Genomic DNA, 17217 nt, shown 5'->3' on the forward strand with positions numbered 1-17217 from the left:
TATTTTTCTCCTTCTTTTATTCAATAAATATTTATTGGGCATCTATTAAATGCTAGGCATATCTCAGTGCTTGAAATATATCAGCAATTATAACTAAGATGCCTGCCTTCATGAGCCTTATAGTGCAGCAGTGAGACATAGACAATAAACCCCTAAGAGGTATCTTAATGTTTTAAAATCCTAAGATAAAGCATGTCCTGAGTGATTAATAATGTTCCTTGGGAACCATGCCTAGAAGTCTTAGATCTTTCTGATATTTGCCTCTGTGTGTGTGTGTGTGTGTGTGTGTGTGTGTGTGTGTGTGTTTGTGACTCTTTTGAATTATATGGCCCTGAAGAGTTGCTGCATGGAGTATAAAAGAAATTGGAGTCAAGGAGTGCTACAGGATTTTGGTCTGAGCAAATAGAAGATAGGGAAAAAGGGAAAACAGTGTTCTGAACTGAAAACTATGCCTGAAAACAGTTCTGTAGACTGGGCCTCATTGCTTCCTTGTGGACTTCAGAATTATGAAGACTGTGATTGAGCAGAGAGATGATCTCTTAGAAAAGTAGAGGTGGTAAAACTGTCATCATAGAAGCCTAGCTGAAGTTTGTGAACCCATTTGTTCAAGTCCTACCCAGAAGGGAAGCAACCATGTACACTTTGGCTCTGGGAATGGAGACCTTGACAGTTAATCACTAGCCCAAATCAAGTTAACATCTGGTTTCTCTAGTTAGGAAGCCATGTGAAGTTGGTGTATCCTCCAATCTTAACTTGGCTAGATCCTTCTGGTACTCATGGAATGTCCTTAAAATCTAGCCAACCTCCTGTAGCATAGAAAAAGGAAGTGCTCATTCAAATAAAGGAGGTTCCTGACCAAGAACTGGTGTGCCAAGGGGCTTCTTCCAGTGACTCTAGAGACTTGGAGCAGTCTCAAAGTAGACCCAGGTACCTAGAATCCTGGCCATCTAATGGGGAAAAGTCTTTTTAAAATTCCTATGTATGTCTTCCTAAATGTCATACTCATGCTTGTCATATTTACTCCACAAAGAAGTACATGTAAGATAACTACCATTTATGTTGGTTCTAGGCTTGGGTACCACCTTTGAAAATCAAAGGCTATGAAAATCAGTCTTACCTGTGAAAAGCTTTTAGTTTTTTGACACCCTTAAAAAACAATAGAGGGGGAAGTAAGAAATATTAAATAATTACAACATTAGAGGGAAAAAGTATAATGAACTCCCATGTACCTACCACCCAGCTTTAGCAATTGTCAGACTTGTTACATCTGCAACTCAGTGCATTTCCTCTCCCTCCACTCTATTATTTTGAAGTTAATCCTTGATTCTATGTTATTTTATCCTTTTTTTTTAAATTTTTTTTAACGTTTATTTATTTTTGAGACAGAGAGAGACAGGGCACGAACAGGGGAGGGGCAGAGAGAGAGGGAGACACAGAATCAGAAGCAGGCTCCAGGCTCTGAGCCATCAGCCCAGAGCCCGACGCCGGGCTCGAACTCACGGACCGTGAGATCGTGACCTGAGCTGAAGTCGGACGCTTAACCGACTGAGCCACCCAGGCACCCCTCTATTATTTTATCCTTAAATATCTCAGTATGTACTATCAATAGCAGGATTATTTTTTTCAGATATAAACACAAAAGTTGTCTTTAAACATTAAGACATAAAATAACTTGTAATAAAGTTGAAGTGCAATCAGGTATCAAGATGAGATCCAAATTTCCTCAGTTACTTCAAAACTGATTTTTCAAAATTGGTTTGGTTGAACAATATAGTTTGGAAAATATCCAAACTAGGTCCATTCTATTTAGAGTTTTATTGATATTTTTTTTTTATCTCTTTTGTCATATATGTATTTTTTTCTTCTTGTCCTACAATTGACTTAAAAACCCTGGTTGTCCCCTACTCTGGATTTTCCTGCTTGCATCTGTAGGGTCTTGTTTAAATATGCTTTTCTCTCATCTTGTATTTTGTTTAAAATGGCAGTTAGTTCTAGAGGCTTGATTTGGTTCAGGCTTGACTTTCTGGCTAAAAAAATAAGTCATAGTTTGTGATGTGTACGATTAGCAAGCAAAATAAAATGTATCTTCTTTTAGCCTGTGTGTGTGTGATATTACCTGCTATTCTATGATATTATCTACTACCTAGATCCATTCCATTAGGGAAGTACAGAATGTCAATATTTTAAATCTGTCATTCTTTCTCCATTTGTTAGCCAAAATAATTCTGTAAAAAGAAACACAAAAATTTGTTTATCCTAAGGTATTGTTAGTATGGGAAAAGCAACATAGATACATTATTATTTCTCTTTACTTAACATTTTGAAAATTATATATTTATTGCCTAGCATTTTTTGAAAGGGTTTCTTTTTCCCCTTGCAGTTTATTGGGGATACATGGGTGTTAATATATTTAATGTGTTTTGATTCATTATAATTATTCTTCACATTAATCCACAAAATGTCCCATTTTGTTAGTGTCAGCCTCTTCAAGTTGGTTCCCGATTCCTTCTGACGTTACCTCATACTTTTAATTGTTTTGTTTGTTTGTTTGTTTGTTTTTGCTTTCTGAATTGACAGTATAGTCTAGGTTCATCTCTATTACCTTATGCATATCAAGAGTAGTCACATTTCCAAGGGTTCTTAATTCTTTATATGGAAGATAATGTTTAGAAGCTATGCTCTGGGCTGCATGATTATATGTTGCTACTGAGTCAGTCATTGTTTTCAGGTATTTACATTTAAAAATCTGGGGAACACACCTATTTTTAACAGGTAAGGCCAATATATTAGAAGTATAGAAGGGTGCTGAGGTAGTTCAGTCAGTTGAGTGTCTGACTTTGGCTCAGGTCATGACCTCACAGTTAGTGAATTCAAGCCCTGCATCAGGTTCTGTGCTGACAGCTCAGAGCCTGGAGCCTGCTTCAGATTCTGTGTCTCCCTCTCTCTCTACCTCATCCCTGGTTCATGCTCTCTCTCTTTCTCTCTCAAAAATAAATAAATAAACTTAAAAAAAGGAAGTATAGAATTTTGCTTAATTTTTAGAATTTTCTATTTGTATCTTTTTTCTCTGACCCTGAAAATCTTGGATCTTAATTCCATTACAGTTTGTTGTAAACATACACTACCATATATGTGGGTCTATGTAAGTGTATGTAAAACATATAATTGATAAAATATGATTACCATGATGAGATAACTGGGACTTGTTTTATCCTACTTCATAAAACAATTTTAAAAATAAGGTAATAAATGAAACATTTTTTTGTTAAATCAGATGCAATATGTTACTATCAGGTTGTGCAGGACAGTGATCCTTAGGAGAAAGAAAACACAAAAACTAAGTGAGTCTAATGATTTCCCCAGTTTACCACGTGGACAGCAGAACAGAGACAGTGAACCCAAAGAGGCTGGCAGTGTTGCTGAGGAGAGGAGGCAACATGCAGGATTTGATAAGCAAAGATGGCTAGAATTCATAGGGCATGATGCCAGAGGGAAGAGTGATGCCAAAGATCTGAAGAGGGTTCTTCTCAGGTCTAAGTATTGACCAGTATTTGTGTTTAAGAAACCATCAAGGCCAGGGGCGCCTGGGTGGCTCAGTCGGTTAAGCATCCGACTTCAGCTCAGGTCATGATCTCACAGTTCGTGAGTTCAAGCCCCACATCAGGCTCTGTGCTGATGTCTCAGAGCCTGGAGCCTGCTTCGGATTCTGTGTCCCTCTCTCTATGCTCCTTCCTGCTCACACGCTGTCTGTCTCTCAAAAATAAATAAAGTTTAAAACATTTTAAGGAAAAAAAAAGAAATTATCAAGGCCAGAGGAAAAAAAACACTGGTGAGGGGCAGATAGAACAATTTCCTGAGGTTGCAGAAGAGTCTCATTAGCCAGAGTGCAAAGAACTCCTGATACATCAGTAGAGGCTTCAGAAGATACTGTCTTAGTAGAGGAGGAATTTATGCTATAATAATGGCTGATTTTGATCTGATAAAATAGCTTAAAAAGAAGACTTAAGAAGATTGTACTTCTTTTTTTCCCAAATAACTTTATTACCTCTCAGGAATAAGCCAGACAAGAAAAGAAAGGAAAGGAAAGGAAAGGAAAGGAAAGGAAAGGAAAGGAAAGGAAAGGAAAGGAGAAACGAAAGGAAAAGAAAAAAGAAAAGAAAAGAAAAGGGAAGAAATAATCAAAATAATAGAAAAGGATATTAATACAGTTATTATTAATATACTCATACTTCAAAAAGTAGAGAAAAGTAGGATCATGATAAACAGAGTTTTAATACATAAAAAAACACTCAAGTGGAACTTCTAGAGATTAAACCCTGGGCCACCTGATTGGCTCAGCCAGTTGGGCATCCAAATCTTGATTTCAGCACAGGATATCATCCCAGGGTCATGAGATCAAGCCCCACCTCAGGCTCCATACTGAGTGTGGAGCCTGCTTAAGATTCTTTCTCTCTCCCCTCTGCCCCTCTTCCCTGCTCACACACTGTCTCTCTCTTTTTATAAAAAAAAAAAAAAAAAAAAACATTCTGAAAATGACAACAACAACAAAATCCTAAAATGTCTGAGGGTAAAAGCACTCTAGCTAGGATTAACAGCATAAACAATGCATGAAGAAGATTAGTGGGGCGCCTGGGTGGCTCAGTCAGTTAAGCGCCCGACTTTGGCTCAGGTCGTGATCTCACGGTTTGTGAGCTTGAGCCCCATGTCAGGCTCTGTGCTGACAGCTCGGAGCCTGGAGCCTGCTTCGGATTCTGTGTCTCCCTTTCCCTCTGCCCCTCCCCTGCTCATGCTCTGTCTCTCTCTCTTTCTCTGAAAAATAAACATTAAAAAAATTTAAAAAAAAATTAGTAAACTAAATATACACAAAAGAAACAGTCAAAAATAAAATAAGAGGAAAAAGACTGAAAAAAGAAAGAAGAAAGAACAGAACATCACTGAATTTTGAAGGTATATCAAGTGGACTTACATATGTGTAACTGGAGACTCAGGAATCAATAGAATTGGGGGGGGGGGGACAATATTTGAATAATGTATATGACATCCCTATTCCAATTAGATTAAGTTGGAAATAATTTTCTTATGTGATATTTTGCTGCCCACTCTATACTAGGTTTGGTTTGCTTTTGATTTTAAAAACTTTATTTTAAACTTGATATAATTCTTTTAAAATTTTATATAAAAGTTTCAATAATTCCAATGTTAAATCTTTGAAACAAAGTATATTCTGAGAAATCTGTCTTCTATCCCTGGTCCTTCCAACTAGTTTCCTCCATTCCTAGCAACAACCTTCAAAAAATGTTATAATTTGGGGCGCCTGGGTGGCGCAGTCGGTTAAGCGTCCGACTTCGGCCAGGTCACGATCTTGCTGTCCGTGGGTTCGAGCCCCGCATCGGGCTCTGGGCTGATGGCTTGGAGCCTGTTTCCAATTCTGTGTCTCCCTCTCTCTCTGCCCCTCCCCCGTTCATGCTCTGTCTCTCTCTGTCCCAAAAATAAATAAAAAACGTTGAAAAAAAAAATTAAAAAAAAATGTTATAATTTATTATTTCAATTGTTATAATATAAGCAAATATGTGTGGAGGCTGTGTGTGTGTGTGTGTGTGTGTGTGTGTGTATCCTTGTAGAGGCATATAGATAAATAGATTTGTATCTGTTCTTTATAAGCAATACTATACACTTTTGTCTCACTTTGCTTTTTTTTGGTTTTAAGAATTTATTTATTTATTTTGTGAGAGAAGCATGCAAGCAGAGGAAAGGCAGAGAGAGAGGGAGAGACATTCCCAAGCAGGCTCTGTGCTGCCAGTGCAGAGCCTGATGCTGAGCTCAATCCCAAGAACTGAGAGATCATGACCTGAGCCAAAACCAAGACCAAGGTGCCCCACTGACTGAGGCCACCCAGGAACCCCACCACCACCTTGCTTTTTCACTTAATAATTTATCCTGGAAAACATTCTATTTTAATTTATGGACAGAATCTTCATTTCTTTTTGTAGCTATTCCGCTGTATAGTATTCTGTTGTTTATCCTTATTCTTCTGTGGGCAAGAAGGTGGGTGATTTCTGTCTCTAGTTATTCTAACAGTGCTGCTACAATGAATAGGTGGTCTTTTTATGTTTTTCTGATCATTTTTATTACTTGTTTCCTTCATTTCACTATCTCTTTACTTAAAATGGCAAGAGTGTCTGTTAAATCAAGTAGCTTATAGGGAACCTACTATACATCCGTACCTGTGTGATATGCTTATAACTGATGAAATTTGTACTATAAATGAAGATTGTATGAGCATTTATTCCCATACATGTATCAAAACTTTTTCCTATTGTTGATCTTGGATACTTGCTGATTCATTTGTTATTGTTTCAGGGAACAAATGATTTATCTTTTCAGAAAAAACTCAAGGACTCAGTTATCACATTGATTCTATATTTTCATTTTGGTAGGTGACTATTGTTCCCCACATGAGAAAGATAACTAAGAGGGAGAGAAGAGGAAAGTGCAGAGATAAAGAGGGAGAAAAGAGAAATATATTTGTTAATTTAGACACACAACTTTAAAAGAATATGTGACTTTAAAAGTATTTCTCTATACTAAAAATAAGCCAATAAGTGTAAAGTGCTTTATAATATTCCAAATATTTTCACATATATTATGAATTTATTTGATTTATATAAAAATCTTTCTATTTTGGGGGGATGTCTGAGTGGCTCAGTCAGTTAAGTGTCTAACTCTTGGTTTCCACTCAGGTTATGATCTCAAGATTTGTGGATTTGAGCCCTATGTCAGGGGATTAACTAATCATTCCATTTTATCCCAGTTTGGGGAATTAATATTGGAAAAAAATTCAACAGAAATAAAAATTGAAATTCATGGTAATATTTCTTAGTTCTGTGCCTATGATGATAACGGCAACACAAATGGAAAAAAAGCCTAAGTGTCATTCAAGACAGTTTATTAATTATTACACACCAACATGATGTAATATACACAGATAATGATGACTGTCTGGTTTTCTGCAACCTCCCTCCCACCCCCTGGCCTCCCCATCGCTGACCCTAGCAATGAGCCTTCTAAGAATAGTGCCAGGCTTGATATGAGCATTCCAGACTTTTCCTCGTCCTTTTGGAGTGATACTGATGGGCAGACAGAGGAGGAAAACTAAGAAATATAATGATATTCATTACTGCCTACACTGATTTTTCCAGAATGAGAAAAAAAAACACAAGTCAGAAGGATGCAGATACTCCTGGAGATAGCCAGCTCAAGTGAATGCTTTCATGTAACCCTAAAATGTTGCCCTTTTAGGCATTATATCATGTGTGAAGCAACTGTCCCCCTCCCCAGATTACTTCCGGTCCTTTTCTATTAGACTCCCCCTCTAATTATTACTCACTTCATTTGGATGTGGTTGTTCCTCATCACCATAAAAATAATGCCATAGAGACAAGATGGCATTCTTTTTACCAAGACAATTCAGGAATGAGTGGGCCCGGTTTTGCCTGGATTCTGACTTTCTAATTTGTTGGGTCTGAGATGTTCTTGGCTTCCTTCACTTTTGAAGTTGAAAACGTGACAACCGTTTCACACTTCTGTGTATATTCTGGTCTTGTTCTCTTTCTCTGCTTCTTAGCTTTGTCTAATCTGGAATAGTTTGTTCCGAATTCACTGTGTTCATTCCATTTATATGTACTATCTAAACTTAATCCATATTCCTCCTCCTGAGAAATGGAGTCCTTTCTTTAAATTCTTCCTCTAATTAATAAAATCTACTCAAAAATTAAAAATAACAAAGAAGACTATACCTTTTGAAAATAATATAGTCGTTAAAATAGAAGTTAATCAAGTGAATGGAACCTGTCATTTCAATTCCATAAACTATTTACACTTACAAACAAAGTCTAGGAGACATCTGTGAAGTTACAATTGTTTTGTAGTGGAATATGGGATTTTGTGTGAGTTTTAAAATATATACACTAATATTGTTTATAATTATTGTTTCAATTTTTAGAAACACTTAAATGCACAACTAAAATAATTATACTTTTTTGTGTGACATAAATTTGCTTTTTAAAAATTATAAATACCTGGTGGACAAAAAAGCATAGAAGTTTTGAAATTAGTTAATAGTATTTGAATAGAGTATATGCCTTTTAAAAGGCAATAAAAGAGGACAATCTTATTATTCTAGGGTCTGGCAATCCATAAACCTGAGTTTTAAAACAGAGCATCATTCAAACAGAATTTCTAAGTTGAAGATAACCACAGGGAAGAAGGTTGATTCCACATTCTCTCTTTATCTCTTCTTATTTCTTCTTTGGACCCCCACACAGAATCTCCCTACACCATGTCTGCAAAATTTCCCATTGTGATGCTGGAAAAGGAACATATGTCCACCTTTTCAGCACGCAGTCCTTCTTCTTTTCCCTTGTCTGGAGAGGAATGACTTTTCTATAAGTTGAGAGTGGGTGCCAGTCTGACATCTACTAAAATGTTCTTTCGTTTTAAAGAAATTTATGAAAACTTCCTTTCTGCTTTGTGCTACATGTTAAGCCTTTCCTTCATACTGTGTTTCTCCTTGCCTTTCAACAACCTTTGTAATATTTGTTGACAGTGAAAAGGGACAAGACTGAGGAAAATAGGCCTTTAGTAGAACAATTTCTGTTGCCGAACCAGGCTGTGTTCTAATGTTTACTGTGGTTAAGAGACTTAAATTTTTTCTAGCGTTCTTGTTTTTTTCCCGCATCTTGCCTTTAGGGCTTCTTTCCCCTGGCACTGCTGCCCCGAGAGGGCCTTCGCCTCACAGCTCTCACTGTCTTGGAGCTGTGGTCCACAGTTGTTTTCCCTTGGCTTCCTGAAGTGCAGTGGGGGGGGGGGGGGGGGTGGAGGAGGCATTCTGTGATCTTGCGATGAAGTCTGGAGGATGGCCTGTGTTTTGGAGCTCAGGTCTTCACAAGTCTTTCAGACTCTCCGTCTTTGCTGTAACATTTTTCTTCCTGCTTGCTACACTGGTTGCGGCCTTCCCAATCAATTCCCTGTAAGTCCTGTCCCCTGCTGACTGTTTCTCTCCTCTTAGGTGAGAAAGGAAGACTGGGGGAGCTGAAGAGAAGGAATTATATTCATCCTCCTGGATCAGGTTTCTGAATAGTGCTTTGGCAAAGACGTCCTTTGTTAAGGAGAAAATTGTGGGACCGGTTCACGGAGGGTCCAAGAAAAGTCACTGTTTTTTAAATGTGTCCAGCTGCTTCTTATTGTAAGGATGGGAGTGATGATTTTCAAGATCTTTACATGCAAGAAGCTCGCAGCCCCTACATACTAGTTTTACCCAGAATCGTTAATATGAATTTGCTCGGATTTAATAATATAAAAATTGAAGTTGAATTAAGAAATCCATTAATTTTAGGGGTGCCTGGGTGGCTCAGATGGTTAAGCATCCAACTCTTGATTTCAGCTCAGGTCGTGATCTCATGGTTCATGGGATTGAGTCCTACATTGGGCTCTGTGCTGACAGTGCAGAGCCTGGTTGAGATTTTCCCTCTCTCTGTCTCTCCCCTGCTCACAGTGTCTCTGCTTTTCTCAAAAAAATAAATAAATAAATAAATAAAAAAGATAAAAGAAATCCATTAACTTTGTTAAGGTAAGGATAATATTGTGAAATACATTTTAATGTAAAAGCGATTCCTTTATACCACATAGACCCTCTCCATATCATATTATTGACTATCTATTTGAGAAAATTAGGAAATTCATACATTTATGTTTCGTCTCACTTTGTCAAATGACTTAATATTTTTTGTTTCTTCTGGTGTGCCTTTCATTCTGACAGTGGTCTTAACTATTTTTTTTCTCTATTTCTTTCCTAATTTCTCCCATTGTGCTATTAATCTCCCTCTATAACTTACAATTTCTCCTTTGGACCTATTCCTGGAATTATTATATTGTTGCCAACTTCTTTGATTCTAGGACAAAATAATTGTCTATATTCTTCCATGTTACTCTTAGGTAATTCCTTGTGTAATGTATACACTTCATGTGTCTTCGTTCATCATCTCATCTTCTTTTGGGGGAAAAAGTGCCAATCTCTAAGCATAACTTCTCTCTTGATTTCTTCCAGATTATCTTTCATTGTTGAATGATACAGGGTATATAGTTAAGAAAAACAGGAGTGGGGAAGCTGGGGAGAGGGAGGTTTAGCAATCACACTGTTGACTTCAGCTTGATACATCTTACCTAACCTCCCACATCTTTCCCCAGGGAGAAAGTCTCTTTCAAAGCTTATGGCATTCAGGATGTCAACATGGCTCATGGCAAAGTTGAGCTTCTCTTCGTCATGTTCACTACCTGCCTTCTTCTATGACATTTACTCCTGCAACTTCCTTTGGCTGAGGGATTAAATTATAGAAAAAATAAATGTTTTGACAGAACAATGTAATTTTTCAACTTCATTCTATTGCTGTTCTGAATTGTCACACAGGATCACTAGAGGGAAAATGCCTACTTTTGCCCCAACCCAACCTTAGTGTTCTTCATTTTAATCAAAGAATATATATTCTTTCCTAACTCCCAATCTTAATGTTAGAGAAAACTGCTTTCATCTGGGGTGAAAGAGGGCTGTTGGCCACCTTGCACATTCCTTTCAGCAACATTCTCAGGATCTGCCAAAATATCATTCAGAGATTCTGATTGGAGTTATGTCCATATTTTGTTGTTGTTGTTGCCATTTTGAGAAGTTAGAGGAAGGAGAATAGACCAGCAGGATAAAAATGTCATTTTCTGATCTCAGAAATAATTTTAATTTACTAGTTAAATAATACTGCTAGGGAAAACAACAAAAACATAATGAATACCATTCCTTTAATTTCTTCATTATATTAATGAATTTTCTGAACAGTAGAATTTTGGTTCTGAATTGGATTGTGAAATATTTTAGGCAAATTTTGAGATTCCTTTAATGTATTTGTATCAGATTGGAAATGAGCAGCAAGAACTTTTGGTGGCAGACTCTCATCTCTAGAACTGATTCAGTGCAGACCTTTATGAAATTCTAAGGTACTAGATCTCAACACAGGAGCAGATTTGTTACCTGAGCAACTTCAAGGGCCTGCAAACTTGAATACAAATAAGCTCTCAGAGTGTTGGGATTTTTCTACGATATTATCTTGAGAACTATTGGAATTCCTTTGGCATTACTATTTCTATTTTTATTTTTATGTATCCTCCCAGAAGGGTACATTTTAGCACGAACTCCAGAATAGAATAAAAAAAAAGTTTCTTTCCAAGATAAATATATGTATAAACTATATGCATAAGGGCTAATGGATAAGAAGGATCATATTTTTTATTATTAATTTTCTTTCTTATTATAAATTTTAAGCCGTTGATGAAAGAAGCAAACAGCTTTTTTGTTCTAGTGTATAAATATAAAAATCGTATTACTGTTACAAGTGCAAATAACATCATTCCTTGTAAGTGCTTCCTTTAGAGGCACAAGTTTATTACAATTCTTTTGAGATCTAGTGTGTATATTGCATTTCGATTGTCTAAACACTCCCTGAATACACTTGTGCAAATGTAATGAATATTAATAATTCTTCCATATCTACACTCAAGAAAAGCCAGGCAGTTTTTTATGTAATTAGAATCTCACAATATGTTTACTGCTTTTTGTTATTACCTTGCTTATCTGAAAAAGTGCCTAAGGCCATTTTTTACTGTTAACTGAATATTGTGTAATATCACAGCAATTTCCTATAAAATTTCAAGTGACAAAGTCAGATTGCTAAAACAGTGAATCAGAACACAGAAAATAAATTTAAATTCCATTAACTCTTGAAAACTCTGGAGCTCTAGCTTTCTGCATTAAGAAAAACAGTTGAGAAATTTTTATTTGTAAGTAAAACGTTGTGAAGTATCATGTGAAGTGATTTTAATATAGTAAATATCACATGTATTATATCATACGTTAAATATATATAGAAACTTGAATACATTGCTTCTATTGTGTTAGAATGCACATTAGTCTCTAGTATAAAACTATAGAAAAAGTGGCCTTGCAACTACTACTTAGTAGACTAAAATAGTAGAGGCATAGCATAGATAATAGGCAATTTCCTTAAAGAATCATTTTGTAATGATATATGAGCTTCCAGTTGTATATACATTTAGTTAAACTTTGGCACTAGGACTTAGGGTACCTTGTCAAATAGCATTGACTCACATTATGAAGCATGATGTGTTGGGGCACCTGGGTGACTCAGTCGATTAAGCGTCCGACTCTTGATTTTGACTCAGGCCATGATCTTCCGGTTTGTGAGTTCGAGCTCCACGTCGGGCTCTGCACTGACCGTGCAAAACCTGCTGGGAATTCTCTTTCTCTCCCTCTCTCTCTGCCCCTCCCCTGCTCGTGCACTCTCTCTCTTTCTCGAAATAAATCAATTAATTAAAAAAAAAAAAGAAAGAAAGTGTGATGTGTCAAAACTCTCAAACTACCAGCATGTAACAATTTTGTCAATTAGGCAATTAAATACTCTCTAGTCTGCTTCTGCTTTGAATTAAACAACAGCAACAACAACAAAAAAGAAGCTGGCATTCCTTGTTCCTGGTTCAAACCCAAACAGAAAACAAACAAAAAAAATCACTCCTTGTATACAGTAACACTTTTAAAGAGTATCAGTTGAACAAGGGAAGGAGCAAAAAATGTGGTTATAGAGATCCAGATATAACAACGGTACCCATATAAAACCAACTTGTAATTACTGGTAGCAAACAAAGCCTAAGAATTAGTTGTCTAATACTTCAGGAAATAATGCAAATATCCTAAGGATGATATAAGATTCGTATCAGCTACAGTGGGTGAACGTGCTTCCAATGCGTACGAATGATCTCAATTGTGTGGTGCTCCTTAAACCGGGATACAGTGTGACAGGCAAATATGAGGATTTCAGCACACCATGACCTCTCACCCTCATAAAGTCAGGTGCAATTTTACTTTCATTCTTGGCACAAATTGATGAATCTCGAACGCTTTGTACAAACATTTCCTTGGGAGTCCTTACAACTTCCACACTCTTCTAGAACAGAATACACTTTTTTTTTCTTTTTTTCTTTTCCAGGAAGATAAAATGGTAGATTTTTCATGGCAAGAATTACAGCCCTCAGAAAATCATGGTTGTAAATGTCAGGAATCATCATTTTCCTTCCAACCCTATTCTAAAGTTTATTCGTTTTCACCAGTGGGGTCTTCTGAGATGGCTGAGGTGTCTTGCTGTTTCTTCCAGAAACACCCATCAGAATTGTGAGCTCAGTGAATGGTTGGTTTTTTAAGTCACTAAGTTTTCTGTTATTTTGTTACTTTGCAATAGGTAACAGATACACCATTCGAAGCTCTCTGTTAATTATGCCCTTTACATATATTATTTAATTGATCATCACAATAACCCCATTGTATTGGAGGAGATTACATTGCTTACCTAAGATCGCATAGTTGGTAAGTGATAGTGTTGAAACCTCATCTCAGTTACAATCCTACTAAGTTACCACAGTTACAGGTAAAAACTTCTCATATTCGTGTCACAGAATAAAGAAGGATGAAAAAAGGGGCATCTGCATGATTCAGTCTGTTAGGCATCCAACTCTTGATTTTGGCTCAGGTCATGACCTCAGAGTCATGAGGTCAAGCTCTTAAGATCACTCTCCCTCTCCCTCTGCCCCTTTCCTGCTCATGTGCTTGCTCTTTCTCTCAAAAAAAGAAAAAAGAAAGAAAGAAAGGTAGCATGGGGAATCTTTGGGTATATGTGGATAAAATGGCTGTAAGAAATAATCATTACCTTTTTTAAACACAGCTTTCTTGAGATACAATTCACATACTGTATAATTCACATATTTAAATTATATAATTCAATGTTTTTTAGTATATTCAAAGATGTGTGCACCCATCATGATAGTCAATTTTAGATCATTTTCATGACCAAAAAAGAAACCTCATGCCCTTAGGCTACCATACCCCCAACCCCTTATTCTCCCTAGTCCTAAAACAACACTCATCTGCTCTCTATTTCTATAGATGTAACTACTCTGGACATTTCATATAAATGGAATTATGCAACACATGGTCTTTTGTCTCTGGATTATTTCAATAACATAATGTTTTTAAGGTTCATCTATGTTATAACATGTATCAGCACTTCATTCCTTTGAATGGCTAAATAATATTCCATGATATGTATGTACCCTGATTATCCATTCATCTGTTGATGGACCTTTGACCACTATTATTATCACTGCTATGAAGATTCTTGTACAAATTTTTGTTCAAACATCTGTTTCCCATCATTTTGGTTATATATCTAAGAAGGGAATTCTGGGTCATTGCTAATTCCATGTTTAACTTTTCAAGGAACCCCCGAACTGTTTTCTATAGCTGCTACATCACTTCACATTCTCACCAGCAACCTGTAATTTCTTCACAACTTGAAAATTAAAGAAGTAAAAAAATTAAAAAGTAAATATATACGTATACATAATCTTAGCCATTCTAGTAGATGTATAGAGGTATCTCGTTGTGGCTTTGAGTTACAATTCTCTAATGACTAATGATGTTGAGCATCTTTTCATGTGGTTGTTGGCTACTTATATATCTTTTTTTGAAAAATGTTTATTAAAATATCTTACCCATTTTCAGTCAGTTGTGTCTTTTTTTTCTTTAAAAAATTTTTTTTAATGTTTATTTATTTTGAGAGAGAAAGAGACAGAGTGCGAGTGGGGTAGGGATAGAGAGAGAGAGAGAGAGAGAGAGAGAGAGACGCAGAATCTGAAGCAGGCTCCAGGCTCTGAGCTGTTAGCACAGAGCCAGAAGCAGGGCTCAAACTCACGAGCTGTGAGATCATGGCCTGAACCAAAGTCTAATGCTCAACGAACCCACTGAACCACCCAGGTGTTCCATGTCTCCTTTGCTTCTGAGTTGTAAGAATCCTTTACATATCCTGGATAGTAGACTCTTACAGATATATGTGATTTACAAATATTTTCTCTCATTCTCTGGGCTGTCTTCACTTTCTCAATACTATCCTTTGAGAGATAAAAGTTTTTGATTTTTATATATTTTTTTAGTTTTAGCTCTTACATTTAAGTCTTTGATTCATTTTGAGTTAATTTTTATAAGTGCTGTAACAGTCCAACTTCATTCTTTTATATGTTGCTACTCAAGCTAATGATTAACTTTCCTACTAAGCTTACTTTTTTTCCCCCACGAAACTTTGCACATTAGTTTTTGCATGCAACTTGTGGGGACTACACAGGATTCTATACTATTTTATCCATGCATTCTTAATGTCTATCATGTTGCCTAGCAGATGAGAAAAGTGTTTCATTCAAATAAGTGAAATTAATAAATAAAGTATTAGTCAATATAAAGGAAGAATAACTTTTGTACATATCATACCTTATGTCATGTGGGAAAAAATTAATTATATAGATATTTTAAAAACATAATAGCGGTATCAGTTTTCATAAATTCTTTTAATAAAAGAGAAAATAATAATGCAAAAATACAGATTCTGAGCCATAAAAACTTAGATTTACATTTTCTTTCTTTTTAAAAAATGTTTCTTAATGTTTATTAATTCTTGAGAGAGAGAGATACAGAGCCTGAGTAGGGAGGGGCAGAGAGAGAGAGGGACACAGAATCAGAAACAGGCTCCAGGCTCTGAGCTGTCAGCACAGAGCCCAATGTGGGGCTCAAACTCAGGAACTGTGAGATCATGACCTGAGCAGAAGTCGGCCACTTAACCAACCGAACCACCCAGGCACCCCATACATTTTCTTTTTTCTTTAAGTTTATTTATTTATTTCGAGAGAGAGAGAGAGGGAGCATGGGAAGGGCAGAGAGAAAGGGAGAAAGAATCCTAAGCAGGCTTCATGCTGTCACTACAGAGCCTGTCGTGGGGCTCAAACTCAGGAACATTGAAATCATGACCTAGGCTGAAACCAAGAGTTGGACCCTTAACCACCTGAGCCACCCAGATGCCCCTAGATTTACATTTTCTTATGATTCTCAGAGTAGTTGTATAGGTAATTAAGAATAGATATATATCTTTTATACATTAATAAACTAATGGAAAAATTTTCCCAAGGTCTATACCAACAATATAATATGGTTAAAAAAAAAAATCAGTCATCTCTCTTGACTTAAATCAATGTTCCTTTTGTATCATCATGACTGCCTCTCCCTTCAATTAGATCTTTAAGTAATTTGTAGGTCCAGTTAAAATAAATGCGTTCAAAATCAATCTTTCATACAAAGTTGGTGAAATTTTCAGGTCAAATCAAATCAAAAGCCTTGTTGTAATACAGCTGTGTCAAATCTAAGTTTTTTTCCCTCCCTTCTGCCTTGCTTTTCTCCCTGGGAGTCCAGTACAATTTGCTCATCACAAAATCACATTAACTGCTCTTTAGTATCCTACAAGTTAATATATTTCAGAAGGCAGTGATGAGTACTTGTTACAGGTGATTGATTGCTAGGAGAAGCAGATGGAGATATTTTAAATCTTCAAAAATAAGAGACAAGTATTTCAAAGAACTTAATAAAACTTAATGCTCATTTTCCTTTTTCAATGATGATCTTCAAACAGAAGTGAAGAGAGCGCAGAGTGGGGAATAACACACCATAGGAAGAGAAATTTTATTATTAAGATAATTATTTTCCACATGCTTAAGCCATTAGGTAAAGATTCACAAGCATTCCAAGGCTCAGAATATATACCATCTACATAAACTTTGTGCTCCCTCAGCCCCCTCTCCCTAAATTATTTGAGAATGTAATTTAACCAACTGGGAAATAAATAAAAAGAAGAAAATTAATAATTGGAGTAAGGTGGCATAAATATTAGTATAATGTTCACTGAATACTTTTAAATAGGATTAACTTTATGTAATTTTGCATGTATGATTATAAAACAATTCAAATGTCATGATAAACCATGAGAGAAAATATGCCTAATATCAAAACTGATTGAAAATAATAAACTTGTTTAAAAATTATGATTCAACAATATAAATCAGAAAATGAAAAGGGAAGGAGACAGGGGAAGAGGCTTGTGTTATTTTTCTCCTTTTACCTGAGGGCATTCAATAGATCAATAGATACACTCTAAAGTTTTGCCGTCCTTATTTATAGAGTATATCTTCCAGTATACAAAGAAAAAAACCTCTCAAATGTAAGCAACAGTA

Source organism: Panthera pardus, unplaced genomic scaffold, assembly GCF_024362965.1.
Source record: "Panthera pardus isolate Hobbes unplaced genomic scaffold, ASM2436296v1 HiC_scaffold_17, whole genome shotgun sequence".
Classification (NCBI taxonomy): domain Eukaryota; kingdom Metazoa; phylum Chordata; class Mammalia; order Carnivora; family Felidae; genus Panthera; species Panthera pardus.